Source organism: Cyprinodon tularosa, unplaced genomic scaffold (genome assembly GCF_016077235.1).
Source record: "Cyprinodon tularosa strain WSP-4 unplaced genomic scaffold, ASM1607723v1 ctg95, whole genome shotgun sequence".
NCBI lineage: Eukaryota > Metazoa > Chordata > Actinopteri > Cyprinodontiformes > Cyprinodontidae > Cyprinodon > Cyprinodon tularosa.
The window spans coordinates 1,580,321-1,595,025 of NW_024039729.1; the positions used below are offsets into that span (position 1 = coordinate 1,580,321).

Consider the following 14,705-nt stretch of genomic DNA (forward strand, 5'->3'; position numbering starts at 1 on the left):
GGTGCCCACTGAGGGCCTAAGTACCATATGCCCCTCTCACTGGTTGATGGCATTGTAATGCCTCTATTGATGTCTGAGGTGAGATGAGGAAAGGCTGGTTGGAGATGGTAGAAAGGCAGTAGTAGATCAGCTAAGCACTTATTTCAACCAAAGTATGCAGAATACCATGTCTAGATATGGAACAAAACAGATTTACCACAGTAATCCACTTCCCTGCTGGGGACCACTCCTGTAAACTATGAACAGGAAATCAGGACTAAAGTTCACATAGATTACCAAAATTGGAAAATGCTATATTGAAAAGATGTTGTGAAAACATTATTCTGCAACCTTCAAATACGGGGAGAATTTGGCATAAACAACATCAAAAGTTAAATTCATGTTGCCTTGTGTCTAGTGATTCAGGTTTGTGGTGATGTTAATGTTGAGAAATAGTTAATTTAAACACAGAGAGTTGTAACTTAGAGATAAGGACCTATGTGTGTTTTTGTTGTAAACCATATTTATCCCTTTATGACAATGATGCGCCTTAATGACTGCATCCAACTGGCTAATGCACCACATCACATAGCATAATCATTTCAAACTTACAATGGTTTCAATGTGTTCCAATTCTCTCCACATTCACCAGATCCTATTTTCACAGATCGCCTTCAGGATGTGATGGAATGAGAGATTATCTTCAAAATGGACCGAATTCTCTGAGGAACGTTTAGAGCAGCTTGCTCAATATCGAAGAACTATGAAAAGTTGTAATTGCATAAAGGAGTCCATCCAAGTAAAAGAAAAAAATGTGTACCTAATACATTTTCCAAGTGTGGGATCAAGTTATTACTTTCCAAGTCAAAAGTAACTCTTATCTTTTTATAGCCAACTCGAAAATCAAGACTAACATGTTCCAAGTCAGGTCCAAGTTCTTTGGATTTAACTTAATGTAATTAACAAACCATAATAAGCTATCTCTTAATCATTCATTTAACAAATGATGCAGATTAATATTCTATTCTTTTATTTTGGATGTACTTTTAACTTTAATATAAGCATCTATTCATTTCAAATAAACTTGTTCCAGTCAAAGTCATGTCAGAAGTCTGCTCTAACCCAACCAGGTCAAGTCTCATGTCTTCACATCTGTGACTTGAGTCAAGCTATCAATCAAAATTCGATATAACTGTTAAAAATATCCCAAAGGTATCATACTTAGATATTAGGATACAATTGAACTCTGACTCAAATCACTAGATTGCTCATTAAAGGTTTTACAACAACTAATTAATTAAAGCAGAGGTAAACTAAATGTAACTTTATGCTTTAGTCACATTTTTAGTAGAGTTTGTTGGTGACACAACTAATTGTGGTGCAGGTGATTCTGTTGAAACAGCAATTTACAAAACTTTTAAGTTCAGCACTAAATTTCTAACCTTAAAGGTATAGAGGATGATATTTCGATCATCAAAATAATGATCCTCCTAATCATCAATCAGTCTGCTGATATGTTTACATGAGGCCATTCTATGTGCTTATTCAGTTAGCTATCGTTTTGACCGCATGCGCACTATCAGCCTCAGCTCAGATTAATGAGCCTTAGCAGGTTGGTTATTTTTTCTGTTTTCCTCCATCTCCTGCTCCTTTTTCTTAATGACTGCTGCCCGTTCTTCTCACTCAACAAACAGACAATATTAAAACTTATACTTAAAACAAGATTCTTTTTCAGTGCCTGATTTTTAGCAGTAGCTGTGACAATCAAGATCTTCTTTGTTATGTTATAGTGAAATTACTTTAACATTCAACATCAAGTAGGAAGAGCTGATTTGACTAATTATTCCTTATCAGCCCTCAACTTCACTGTCAGCTTGTCCAGATCATTTGTTGGTCTTCCATTTATTAGCCTTTTCAATAAAAATTTGAAGCTCAGTTGTGTACTGTACAATAAATCCTATTAAAACTAAAACAAGTGTTTATTTTTGGATTAATGTAACCGTGAGGGAGACTCTGCTTCTGTGCCCAAGATCTTAATACAATATTTGGTAGTATTACATACTTTTTAAAAATATATATATAAGAAAAGTAATGATCTTCATTTATTTTATTTTATTTTTTTCAGGTACAGTATAGGCATTGGAAACCCAAACTGTGCTTTACATTTGGCAGTTGTGCCTGAATAATATATATTTTGAGAAATTTTCTTGATTTTTTTTCACTTGATTCAACTGAATTATTCAACTGAGGTTTGATTAGTGCAGGTTGCTATAAATCAAATACAGTTTAAATAAAATCAAGGCCTAAATAAAACATTAAAATACTACTATGTGGAAGTCCAAAAAACTTTAGTTAAAAGTATCAGCTGATCCAAAATGCTGCAGCCAGAGTTCTGATGAAAATTAAAAAGAGAGATGATATAGTATATCTCCTATCCTAGGTTATATTCATTGGCTTGCTGTTAAATCCAGAATAGAATTTAAAATCCTCACATATAAAGCCTTAAATGGCCAAGCTCCACCTTACATCAGAGATTTGATTGTAGCTTATGTCCCTATCAGGGTACTTCACTCTAAATCTGCAGGTTTACTAGTGGTTCCTAGAATTTCTAAAAGTATTATCAGGCTCCAATCCTGCTGAACCAACTAGCAGTTTTAGTCAGTGAGGCAGACACGTTGTCTACTTTTAAGGTTAGGATAAAAAAATTCCTTTTTAATAAAGCTTTAAGTCAGAGTTGCTCAGGTTATCCTGAGCTATCTCTATACTTATGCTGCTATAGGCTTAGACTACTGGAGGACATAGGGACCCCCTTTTCAACATTCATCTGCAGAATGTGTTAGTTCAATCTCTAACTCTCTGCTTTTTCTCATAGTGGCTTCATCTGGTCTATTCCTGTTTGGCTGTGACACCATTCTGGAGAGAAATATCAGCTGTGCTGCTGCCATCAACACCTTTGTTTATAGATATTCGAGCTCTGCCTGTTTGTCAGTGTAGTCCTGTTTCTCTGACTGTGACTGGCTGGATGTGTTTCTTCATCCCCTGACATAGGAGCTGGCTCTAAACTTTTTTGCCTGGCTGTTTGCTTCCTGGACGGGGCCGTCTGTCGAGCTGGTTGACAGTTACCTTTTGTATCTCTGCTTCTTTCTGCATCTCTTTGAACCCCAGATGGCCTCTGCAGATGGCCGCTCACACTGAGCCTGGTTCTGTTGGAGGTTTCTTCCTGCAAGAAGGGAGTTTTTCCTCTCCACTGTCGCTACAAGCATGCTTAACTGGTTTTCCTTAGATAGAAAACTTTGAATCAAATTGACTGTATGATCTGGATGAATAGTAAAGTGCCTTGAGATTACATGCTTTGTGAATTGGCGCTTTATAGATAAACTGATTTGAATGTGTACAATACTAAATCTAACCTGCTCCCTATCAACTGGAAAAAAAAACCTGCCAAATGATCTTTACTGGCTCTGTTATTATAAATGGCTGTGTGTGAACTTTGTGATCACGGGTCGAGTCGCGCTTTATTAATTAAGGGTCTGTGTGGTCCCGGTCAGTTTTAAATGGGGATAATTGTGGGTAATGGGTTGGGTTTTGGTTCTGAACTCTACGGGTGCGAGCGGATACAGTTTTGAAAAACCAGAACCGTGCAGGTCTATGCCTGAGACTCATTTCCAAAAAGAAAACATCCATCCATCCATTGTTTAAACCAGTTTTTTCATGAGGGGTCAAGGGGGATCTGGTGTCCATGTCTAGTGGGCAGTGGGTTCAAAGGGGGGATACTCTGGACAGGTCACTAGTTGGCAAAAAAATAAATGTTTAATCAGTTTTTTTATTTCTAAAAGGGTTTGCAATTTATTAATTCTTTTGTAATTTAACCAATCATAGTAGGATGGTTTCAGAACCTGGGCCTTTCTGTTAGTTTATGTCTGCAACCATTGTTGTCTTCTATAAAAGGAGTCTGGGTGTGTCCTTTCCTTGGCAAAAACAATACTCACTTTTACCTTTTCATCATGAAAGCTCTTTTTGGTTCAAAACAATGTTCCTTTCGGTATTTACATTTCCATAATTAACTCAAGCTTTGTACTACTGTGTGTTAATACCAGAACACTGGAACATAAAAGAACCACTCTAAAAGCCTTTAATCCTCACATGCAAGTTTCAGTTTTATCCTTTAAGTGTATTTTCAAAATGCAATTCATGCTAATTCAAATGATTATCACACATAAGGATCCCTGAGTATTTTAGTGGTTCTAACAATTCAAGTAGTCTTTTTTGTGGCTATTATTTAGGCTAGAAAAGAAAGTGAGAAATATAAAATTGTGATCTTTGAGAATTGTTAATTGACCTGTGTATTTTAATAATAGCATGATTTTTCAAGAGATCTGTTTTTGGGTAAAAGTATCAGTAAAGAGCATCAAGACTATTTTGAACAAAGGTCACACACTGTGCCACATTCTGCAAAAAGTAGAGCAACCCTCTGAAAAGCTTTGGATTCTAAACAATGGTGACCTCACAGAGGTCAAGCAAGTATGTAACAGTGAAAAAGCTTAACCCAAGTATTTTCTGAAGTAGATTATGAACGTTTGATGGTAATTCTTCTCCAGCATAAGAAAAAAATCAGTCATATTGAATGTTTGGGACATATATTAGATTCCGAGGCGCTTCTCTCACAAGTCTACAGCTTGATTTGTGTGCCTCTGTTGATCCTCCACACAGAGCCGAGGCCCCCACCATGGATAATTGGGAGCAACAGGAAGAAAAGATCCTGCAACAGACCACTAAACCCTTTCAGTAGATTTTGTTGAATGCTGCTGGATGACAATGCGCTCAGTCAATTAAGGTCAATCTGCTGGCATTCATCATACAGGGAGTGGATGGCAGTCACCAAGTGATTATCACTGCGATATGGTCCATCCATGGATGAGCAATAAATAGCAGCACCATGGAAATGATGTGGTTATGTAATTACCTGAAAACTGGTTTCAGTGAATCTTCTCAGAGGGGCAGAGGAAGTTTGTTATTTGTCCTTGAGGTTAAGTGGAACTATAATTTACACTTATGAAGGGTAGATTTTGGCCATAATTTAAACTGTGCTGCAGCTTCAGGTATCATTTAGCGTGTATTTGTTAAATAACATGGTAAAATCCATTAGTACATTTCAAGTTAGTCTAATACAAGTAAAATATGGACCATAACACGTAAAAAGAAATTGCTAACCCATGCATTCATTATTTAGCAGTACATTTACTAAATCACTTTAATATCTAGAAAAATGGCAAACTGAAGGGTTTCAAAAAGATGCAGAAAAATTATCCATGGTTTCATTTTAGTCTACATACCTGCAGAGTAAACAGAAGTAATTAATGATGCTGCCAGAGTCCAAACCAACACCAAAAAAATTGATCATTTCACACCAGTTCTAAGATTACTGCAAATATACTACTTAAAAATATGCATATTTTGTCCTTTCAGCCATTGGAAGAGGGAAACTTTTTGATTTCAAGGATAAAATAAAATAATAATAAAATAAAATGAACTCAAAATAGTAAAAAAAAAAACAATTTTATGTCAATTTGGTTTGTACTTTGTTTTTTGTCCACATGCAGAATCACACGTTTAGAAGAACAACTCTATTTAAAGTTTTTTTTTCTTTGTTTTTCAACAGCAAAAAGAATCTGGAAACAGAACTGCAGGAAATCTGTTGAACTTTCTTATTGATCTGAGGGGAGAAAGCAGACTGATAAGGAAGGAGTTGGTTGATGACAACTAATGATTGATTGATTTCCCTACTAGAGAGATGAAGGGGAGGTAGCATAGATCTGTAGGGGTTTGATTCAGCAGGCTTCGCAGACTGTACCGCAAAGGTCCATGAGAAAGTGAGTGAGATCCAAGAGCGTTGGTACTTGCAAGAGATGTTTCCGAGAACGGGCAGGCAGGTGATGAAGACGGAGAACGGCTGCACACAGGTAAGACCTTTTCCATGAAGATCAGAGACGAACTGAGGTTCACTGGTTCTCTGGAAAAGTAGCAGCCCTCATTAAAAGAGATTCACAGCAAGACAACTGTTAACAAGACATACTGTATATTCCTGGTTTAGGTATTTTGCTGGAATACCATCAGAAGTAATCATCATCATTGACAAATGTTCTCAGGTGTGCAGCAGGTTTGCACAGCCACAAGCAGTGATGACCTCCCTCACACCAGAAACAGCAAAACCCAAAGACTATAACAATTCATGGACATTTTCTTTTTTTTTTGTCTAAAAAAGACAATTCTTAACACGTAAGTTCTGCACAAGAACATAAGCCTCTTTTTACGAGTTACAGGTAATGATAATGGGTCAGTTGAAATTCCAGAATAAGATTAAGATTTTAAGATTTTTTTTTTTATCATTATAAGAAATGCAATTAGTGTATTTTAGGAAAAATAGCTAAGCCACTTCCTCCATTGGCAGAATCAGACCAGAAAATTTGATCATAAAGATGCAATTGCCTAGAGCACCTTGTTTATTTAATGACTTTCTGCTATCCTCAGAAATGAATCATACATGTTAAAAAATAACACATTCAGACTAACTGCGAAGTTAACTGGTACACAAACAGGGAGTTTTTCCATGCATATTGAAGCAGAAAAGAGAAAGGATTGAAGCAGAAATTTAAGAATGTGACCAAGAAGATACTGTATACAGAAAAAAATAATTTCAACATATTTTCAGCATTGTTTTATTACATTTACAAAGTTTAGAAAGATAATGCATGAAGTAATATGTAACCTTGTGCAGTCTAAAACTGATTGCAAAAGTTAAGAAGTTTTCATTTAAGGTTATATCGCCCGTAATGGATCTGTTCCTCATTTGAATAAAATATTTTGATTTCTTCAATTAAATGCATTTTTTGATGGACTTTATTGGAGAATTCAGTCGTATTTTGCACCTTAGATGAATCTAAGACTCATTTCAGTCAGTTTTACTTATACAGCATCATGGGAATAAACCTTTACAGTTGGTGTAAATGTTACATAATGACTCAGTCAGCTTGAACAATCAAAGAGTTACAGTAGCGTCTATCAAGAGGAGACATCTGCCATATAATAGAGTCGCTGTTTGTTATTCTGTCCAGACTTCAGTCATTTCAGAAAGTTTGTAGAGAAAGAGTTCACAACATGTCCACTTTCCTACAGATACAAACACATACTTGGGCCACCTGCCCGCCGTCCTCTTTTACCATCAAAGAGGCTTTACTGTAGCAGACACCAACACATGCAGGACAAAGACAAAAAAACTCTGAACATTACTCCCCTCTGCGGGAGGAATTCCCTCAAGGAGCAGTCCGGCTGTTCCAGGGAGGATATGAAACATCAGGGCCCAAAACTAAGAAGAAGGTTATTGTGTAAAAGGGTTCAGGCTAGAACACTTAAGCCTTTGGTATGTTTTTTTTTTTAAGTATGTTTTTACATTTGATTTGCTTTTAAAAATGCTTCTAGGTTTAATGACTTTGATCCTGTAATCCAGCATTCCTAATTTGAGGATGTGCATCTACTTTCATCATTCAAATGTAGATACTACCTTGCAATAACATACTGCACTACTACTGTATACATGATAATATCAGCATGTCTCCTATTTGAAAATTCTGCAAGCAGTGTGCAAAAATCTGGTACTTTATTAGCAAATGTATTCTTGCTGCTGTCTGTGAAGTGCATTGCATTAGGGCTTAAATTAAATGCTGACATACAAATCTATTAGAGAGATTTCTATTAAGATGCTTTAATATCAGAATTGCATCTGAATCATTCATAATAAGATGTTTGCTTGTAAAGTAGAGAGTCCAATACCAAATTAAAATTTTTAATTTATTCCCTCACAGAGTTTCTAGTGCATCTAGAATGCACTTGGTTTTATCTTTTTTTTTTTTTTTTTATAAAGGTATTTATTGCAGCTCTACCAGGTTTGTAGGCCATGCACCCCAAGAATAGGCGTGATTTAAACACAGCTTGAGGGGCATGCTAATAAAATATCAGACAGAAGACAGAACTGGAGTTTTGTTAGACAAACTTTTATTGGATCCATTAAATAGAGGGAAAAAAAATGAGAGAAAAGGATGAAACAAGTTTCTGTGTGTGAATTATGGGATATAATTACTTTTTAAAAACCCATTCTAGCACCTTGAACAAAATAAATATCCAAACATGTTTGTTATCATCCAAAGAGTTATTAAACGTTCTTCAGCAGATAGACTATAAACACCACAACAAGATATCTAAACTAGAAAATCCTAAAAAACAGTCCTGTGCATAGAGTGGAGGTACCATGCATGACCGTCCACACGGACCAGAACCTCCTGCCATAAAAACAGCTTCTTCCCCTCTGCCATAAGACTCATGAACACCTAACTATATGTCAGACTCTATAACCTGCACATGTCATTTACACTGCTCTATTTGCACACTGCTCTATTTGCACTCCTTGTAAGATGCTATTATACTTTTTATATTTTATATCCATATTTTTATCTTAAGTGTATATATATTAGTCTATTTTATTGCATGCCTTATACCCACAGTGTTTTCGATATTTTTATAATTTTATTTACCTATTCCATATTATATGTTTCATGTTGCACGATTGTACCACAAAAAATTCCTAGTTTGTGAACTCCTTCACTAACAATGGCAATAAACCCGATTCTGATTCTGAATATATGCAGAACTTAGTCCCTAATGCGGTGGTCCAAGGTTCAAGTCCTGACCTTGAGACCCTTTAATGCATGTCTTTCCTTTTTCTTTCTCTGCACCTTTCCTGTTTATCTACTGTAAAATAAAGTCCTCTTCTGCCACAGAACTTTAGGAAAAAGGACAAACATAACAAACCTAAATGTGGCATAATACAACAAAAAAAATCAGAGCATGCTTTTTACTTCTCTGCCACTGAAAAAAATCAATAATCTGCCACTTTTACCACTTGGTTTTCAGGGTAGAAGCTTTTCTAGGTTGGTTCATGTTGAATATGTACAAACAAGAATAGGATAACATGTTGCATAAATTACACGTTCAGAAATCAAACCAGTTCAAATAAAAGAGATAAAAGATCTAACATCGAACTCTATAATCTGCTAGATGACAGTTATACAATCTCTCTATGCTTTCTTATATGTATTGTGTCTTTGCATATCTTCTTAGTTAAGAGATTACTTGGTGCAGACATCAGTCTGCAGAACATGTAGTTTTGCAAATAAAGAGAATGTGACACAATGACACAGTCTGACCTATATTGAAAAAAACGCTAATCACCATTAACTCTGCATGTCGGACAAATAAGTGCCAGCTTAATTATAATAGTAAAAAAAAAAATTTTACCATATTTTTTTGTCATTTCTATAAAACTTTGTTAATTCAAATTCCTTGAAATCCTCCTAAGGGTACCATTATGAAAGGTATTCAGAATACTAATATAACAGATAATAAAGCAGAATACCTCATTTTATTAATGTTAAAGTTTAATAATAAATCTAAATCCTTTCTAAATGAATGTGCAGATGTGAAGTTGCTTGCATATTGGATTCAGTTGATCTCTGTTTGGACAGCTGGCCTGAAGGTTTAAGCGACTCTCCTAAAGTGCATGTTCCTCTGTTTGAAATGTTTTTATTCTGAGTTTAGTCTTAGATGTATTTCCTTTTTGATCCCTGAGGAAGGAAAGAAACACAAACATTTTGGTAACAGAGAAACAACATTGTACAGTATGTTCTAAGGGTCAATGAGTGCACCCACAAGAGAGGAATAAAACAACAATGTAAAGATCACAAGTAGTTTGCAAAACTTCTTGTAATTGTTGTATCTTCGAAAAAAGTTTTTTGGCTAAATTGTGGAGTTAATTTAAACTGGCTGATTTACCTGCATGGACTCCTCTTTTAAAAATATAGTCTTCAATATCAATTAGGCTGTTTGTCAGGACTTTGAAAAGACAACTATTTGAGCTTAATTTGGCCTTTTTATTCATTTCAAGTACAGTTCTGATGTATGTTTTGGATTATTGTGAGCTGAAACATCCAAATGAGCTCATACTTTGACCAGCTGACACAAAATGTTAGCCTTACATGAAAGGAAATTTGTAAGAATGTTCAGGAATAATTTAGGAACCACCAATGGACAAGTGACTGGAAGACAAAAATCTCCCAGTACAAAAACAAGATTTTCAACCTTGACTGTGATTTGCCCACATGAAACGCTGGCTGTTTTAATGAAAAAAAACTTTTCCATAAAATGGAAGAAGTTAAGAGTTTTAAACCAAAGGTTATGTTCATAACTATCAAGAATGGTGGTGGTAGCCTGATGCTGTGGGTCTTTTTGCTCCCATGCTGATGCATTAAACAAAATGATTGAAATAATACATTTTAAAGGATTGCCTTCAAATATGTCAGCTTTTCCCAACTAGATAATAAGTCCTGGACAAAACTGTATGTTTCCACAGAACAATTACCCATCTATGTCAGTTTTAGAACAGACAAAAAACATAATGAAATAAACAATTTGATGTATATAGATATATTATCATAGACATGCAAAAACACGGAACGATAGCTGTAAAAGGAGAATCTGGTAGATGGATGAAAACAGGAGGGTGACTAGAAAAACAAAGATCAGGTGAGTCTGATTAACTGGAAGACCTGAACCATAACCACTGGAGAAAAGCTGCTGCCTTAAAATAAAATAACACAGAAAATACATGAAAACCTGAGACCAGGAAACAACTAAGGTAATAATGGAGCACAACTAAGCACAAAGAGCAAATGCTAAGTGGAATGACAAAAAAATGATCCAATCAGAATGTAAAAAAGATTAGAATATGTAAGAGAACTGAAGGTCCTACGGATCTTTATAAAACTAGACTAACAGGATACAAGCATGCAAAAATGATCATGATTTACTTTAAGACATAACAGTCCTCTTTGGAATATTGAATCCTAACCAACTGATTCTGTATCAGTTTACCAACAATTGTTTCAGTTGTTATTTCAGTCTAACACTACCTCAAGTTTGACAAACCTCAAAGCCAACGCTACTCCAGACATTTTGAATTGAAGAACCTCTTTGTCTTCAAACTTGGAAACAAAGTCCAGTGGATTGTTTTTAATTTTCTTTTTTGGAATTCAGAACAAATGTTCATTATTTTTGGCTTCTATGAAAAAAGTTAAACTTCAAAACTGATGACAGTACCAAAAAAAAAAAAAAAAAAGTAAAACAAGCAATAAATGAGAATTCCTTTTTTCTAGTTAATTTACAATCTTTTAACTGAAACATGAAAGAAAACTATGCAGGATTTCCTTTAGAGCAGCTTTATCGTTTTACAATGTACAAGGTGAATTAGAAGCAGAGAATACAGAGAATACCACTGCAAGGCAACAGCAGCTTTTTGGGTCATCTAAGCAGCTCCATGACTGCATGGTGATTAATGCCAAAAGCAAGGGCATAACATCTGTTCCACATAAAACAACCAGTTCTTAAGTAATTGTTTAAGATCCACCTTTCAGAATACTAGTATACAGAGAGTGTTTGTAAGCTGAACTTTACACAGGCAATGTCTATATCTTTAGAGTATAAAAGAAAATAGGTTAGTTTAACTTTTTTTTATATATTATTGAGTTTTGAACTATTGTGCAAAACAGCTTAGTCAACTGACACAAATTCCGGAAAGCTGAGCCAGAGCCAGGTTCACAGGTGTCTGTGTGAGGCGTTGTGCACGACACATCCTGTTTTGCATTTTTAATCAAGTGGGAGATCAGAGATTTCAGGCTGCCATGACAAAACACTGGACTGTCATCCACCGAGAGGTGACCTGGGAAGGATTTCTCATCATTCTTTCTAACATACCTCAACCCTGATTGACTTTGGTTTATTTACAGTTGAACGGCTGCTGTAACATATTTACTAATGAAATGAGAAATGAGATCATGAAAAGAACTAACCTGCACAGCTACAGAACGTGTGAATTAATAACTATTGACAATATTATTTAGAAATAATGCATGTGTATGGAAGCGTATTGCATTCACCAAAGGAAAAAAAAAATCACACTGCTTATCTCATAATTATCAGTAACTTGTAATTATGTGATCTTTTCTCATAATTACGAGATAAAATCTCATAATTACGAGCTACTGATCTCAAAATTACAAGATAAGATCTCATAATTACGAGATATCTCATAAAAACTATTTTGTTTCATGTAGCGTAGCTCAGCAATGCGATGACTGTCCTTCCTGATCTCCTAAATATGACACACTATCTCATAATTATTAGATCTTATCTCGTAATTACGAGATAAGATCTAATAATAATGAGATCAGAATCTCATAATAATAAGATCGGTATCTCATAATGATGTGATCTTATCTCGTCATTATGAGATAAGATCTCATAATTATGGGATACTGATCAGATTTTTTTCTTTGATGAATGCAATATGCTTTCGTACCTGTATGACAACCCTCTGATTATGTCTTATATGTAGAAATTTGAAGGAGACAATGACCTTGGTTTCTTAGCAAGAAAAGAGACACACCTGAAATGACTTTAGAAAGGATGTTCATGGATGTTAATTAATTAGAAATCTGAGTCATTCTTAAAACATGTTAATGTACAGCAATCAGTGGAGGTTCAGGTATTAATGCCCCCTGTTAATGCTCCTCTATCTGCAACTCAACCCTCAAATTGATAAGCAAATACACACCTCAGTTGCTGAAGAACACCATTTACATACATAATACCTATATGGTGCAACTTATCAGAAACATTACAAACTAAAAAGTATTTACAGTTAAGAGTTATTTCTTTACTTTATATAAAGTTTTAGATGACCCTGAGGGATCTACCTGGCTCAAATCCGACCACCAACTCATCCACAGACCAGTGTTATAAAGTCTGTTTCAAGACTGATTTATTATTTATTTATTTATTCATTTATTTATTTATTTATTTATTTTTTTTTTTAGAGAAGATTTTGGCTAAAATTACATTAATCTAACACAATGAATATAGATGCAAAAAATATTTTTTATGGCCGTTGTTTTAAGAAGAAACCATTTATTCTGCCAATAATTTCATGGATTTGTAGCTTTTATGTGGATGTTAGGATTAGTGTCTGAGTCTTAACAATCACCAGAATTTCCTATTTGGTTAGCGGTCTTTAACCTTTCACTCGGCAAAACTTTGGATTTATATCTTCTCTGTATTTAGATGAAGGGATGTGGCACTTCAACTCAGGTTGTTATGAACAGATGGGACAGAGTTGCATTTGTTTCCCAACTAAATTTGAAGTAATCAAGAAAAAAAACTAATTTTTCCATTCTGAAGCCTCCTTTTACTAGTTTTAAGTTGCATTCTATTACCTTAAGGTAAGGCAGTTATTGAAATGAAATCAACATTTACACAAACCATAAACCATACTTCATCCAAAATCCTAATTTTACCTACATTTGGGGATAAAGAAATGTTATGATAGAAGGAACAGATCTATCTAACAGAGAAATAGATCAGCATGAGTCATTTTTCAACTACTGCTCTCTCTGTCTCAGTAAAGCATCCATCCATGCCTCTCAGATGGGATCCTAGGATGGGAAGACATATGAGCTTGCTTTAAAGCCCAGGCATGTGTCTTTTTACCCTAATGAGACCTGTGGGAGACAGTTATTAGAGGACACAAACAGCATGGGCACAGCAACAGACGATAATGTCAAAGGTGTCATATATTTAGAAAAAATGTAAAAGAGCACTGTAAGTACTGATTGTGTAAACATTTTACATTTTAATGCCATTTTTAGAGACTTTTGCCTTCCTGTCAGCCCACTGCTGGCAACACTTTATTCATGATGCTATGACTCATTAGGTCTATGTTTTACAGGCTATTCATAGCCTCCTTTGATACTTGGTGACAGAAACAAAGCAGGGTCAAAATCCAAACTACATATGAAGCTTAACTATCACATATACCACAGGAGTTGGTGATTGCCTGGAAGATTTCTGGATTCTAGGTTTTACTAAAATGAAAGAAGGTTTTACGGGTTGAATTGCAGAAAAGAATATGAAGCACTGTTTTCTGAAAAAATACACTAATCCAGCTTTAAGTCTTGAACAGATGGGAGCGAGCGGAATATTTATAGTTTGTTGCACATTTATCTCCTGCTGTTTGATATCCTCACCTTGTGGAGGTCAGAGAGCCACTGGTGACGCAGAAGAGCCTCCTCTATGGGGAACTGCTTGTGACACAGCAGGTGACACTAAGCCTTCTCTCCTGCTCTGGTATTTCGCCCTCACAATCTGCTGCCTTTTTCAATGCTGCCCCCTTCTGTGTCAATTCCATTCCTGTATAGTCAGAAAACAAAGAAAGTAAAATAGGTTTTAAATATGAATCTAAAAATACTGAGTTCAAAAGCCTTTTTTTTTTCTAAACACCAGTATCAACGTTGCAAATCTATCTGTGCAGATGCTAAGCCCTGTTCAGACTAGGTGTGTGTATATGTTAAATTTATTGTTGAAATAAGTATTTCAACATTATTTATTATTAAGGATAAAGAGTTGTATCTATCATTTAATTATTTGCAGAGGTGTCAGGTCGCCAGAAATAATTACATCACCCAACAACTTGATTTTGTATCATTTAACCCAACATTTCATACACTTCTATAAGTACAATGTGCTTTTTACCTTTACTTAAGTAAAGGAGTTCAGCTGGTACTTTT

At 35.2% G+C, this 14,705-nt stretch overlaps 1 long non-coding RNA gene across 1 annotated transcript in view; it reads right to left on the reverse strand.

The window, feature by feature from the left end:
- Positions 1-4,770: 4,770 nt before the first annotated feature.
- LOC119776664 overlaps positions 4,771-14,705 on the reverse strand; it is a 32,158-nt gene continuing 22,223 nt past the window's right edge. The window contains exons 2-3 of the long non-coding RNA XR_005279807.1: positions 14,166-14,328; positions 4,771-5,989 (exon numbers count right to left, since the gene is read on the reverse strand). This is a non-coding gene — a long non-coding RNA (uncharacterized LOC119776664). The remainder of the gene's footprint in view (positions 5,990-14,165; positions 14,329-14,705) is intronic.